Here is a 2,370-nt window from a genome sequence, read left to right as displayed (position 1 = left end):
TGTGTGTGTGTGTGTGTGTGTGTGTGTGTGTGTGTGTGTGTGTGTGTGTATGTATGTACTAACAAATAGTTTATACAAACATACATATGTACACGTATTTGATTATATTACGTACTTTTGAAATGTAGTAGCACTTTCTTTCCTTATATATATCTACTCAGATTCTCTAATGTTACTCATTCTTCTGTGATGTTTTAATATTTTCTCACTCATAGCCAGTGTCATGCGCACTCATTTCTCAGTCGATGTTATATGAATAAATGAAAATATATCTTTAACCGATTAATAGTTAGGAAATAATTTTAATTTTAAAGAGTCAATACATCAAATAAACATTCCAGTTTAATGGCTGAGGTGGTGTGTGTATTTGCATTTAAAATCTAAAAATAAGAGCAATTCTCTATAATTATACTTCTGGAAAGGTTGCGTCAAAATTTTATAACGTTACTTTTTTTTCTCTATCTCTGTGAATTTGCACATTAGTAATACAGTCACGTAGTCACATAAGAGAAATCGAAACAATTGTAAATTGCAAAGCAATTTTCAATATTTCACAATAGGGAGATATGACTAAATCGTTATGTTTAGCGCTGATATCAAGTAATCCATATAAAGCTTTCATGACATTTGTTAGAACGAACAGTTTTTTTCGTGGTTTTTTTTTCCAGATAATTTAAAACTATGATTGTAGTCTGGAACACGATTAATCTGGTAAACAAAGAAAAGCGGAGAAAAGAACCGGTAATGAGAGAAATACGTTTCGTCGCCAATTAGTTCAATCAGCGGTAAGAGCGCGTGTGGAAACGACAGTTAAAAATGAGTTGCAGGCAGGGATACGTTGTTTCTTTGTCTTGTAGCCCGTACCCATTCCATTCACATCGTATATGCTAATGTCATATAGGCGTCTGTATTTATGGTGGACGCCACATATTTTCTACCACTCGACGTATTTTTTAGCTTTATGTATGTCTGTTTGCCTGTCTGTCTCTGTGGCTGTTTGTATGTATACACCAACACACACACACGTATACACACATAAACGTATATATATATATATATATATATATATATATATATATATATAGCGTGAAAAAAACCTCATAAGGGAAAAATCCATCATTTATTCCCGATATATAAATACACATACATACACACACACATATGTGTGTGTTTGTGTGTATTTCAGTCAATATGTAAGGTAAAATACAGGAATACGTTTGCATGTGCCCAGCATATGAACAGTTGTTTGCCTTTCAAATCACCAGAAAAGGAAAAAAAAAATTTTTACTAATTTGGTATTTTGTATTGGCTTCAATAATGATGTAATCTCCAGCATATTTTAGAGAATAACGGCGTCTATTAATATTAGGAAACAATGTACGAATACAGATATAAGAGTCATAAGACGCTTCGTCTAAATTCTCTAAAGTTACAACTATGTCGTAAAAGAAAAAGTATCTTGAATGCATAGATTTTTAAATGGGAATATTCTCTGACAATAAGATTTCCGTTAGCACACGTGAAATAGAAGTAGTGCTGTATTTTTTTTTTCATATTAATTACATGATTCTATATATAGCATTTCATTCTTTCAAATGTGTCTTGTATTCTACGTCAAACATGGAGTAATTAATAAGATTTATTTTCTTTTAAAGAAAAAAATATCGGCTCGAAATCGGTCTTTATATCACGCACAAAGATGTCTCTTGCAATTGATAATGGGAATACATCTTGACTTCCATAGATGTTTGCATGTCTTTCAACAGAGTGACAGTAAAGATGTTCCACACACACAAAAAAGTTAAAAAAAAAAACATAGCCGAATAAAAGAAAATTGAGGAAAACTTTGTCAATTATTTCCATTTGTCTGAAGCTTTATAACATTAAAAGGGAACTAGAACATAGATAGAAACATGTTGAAATACATATATGCTCGCAAATATATGCTTTATCACTCTCTATGAGATCATATACATGCATGCATGCACATATATATATATATACATAATACATATATAAACACACACACAAACACACGCACACACACACACACACACACACACACACACACACACACACATATATATGTATATGTATACTCATAAGGTACAGCGTATATTAAAATACATAAGTGGAATTCACTTACTGGATTCCTTACGCTAGGAAGAACTGCTAGGTTCTAGAACCACAAAAATTAGGGATAAAATCCCGAAAGGAACGAAATAAAAAATAAAAACTTTTACTATATCGGATAAATATTGTAAAAGTTTTTATTTTTCATTTCGTTCCTTTCGGGATTTTATTCCTAATTTTATGGTTCTAGAACCTAGCAGTTCTCTCTAGCGTAAGGAATCCAATAAGTGGATTCCT

Source organism: Octopus bimaculoides, chromosome 1 (genome assembly GCF_001194135.2).
Source record: "Octopus bimaculoides isolate UCB-OBI-ISO-001 chromosome 1, ASM119413v2, whole genome shotgun sequence".
NCBI classification, from domain to species: Eukaryota; Metazoa; Mollusca; class Cephalopoda; order Octopoda; family Octopodidae; genus Octopus; species Octopus bimaculoides.
This window is presented reverse-complemented; position numbering follows the sequence as displayed.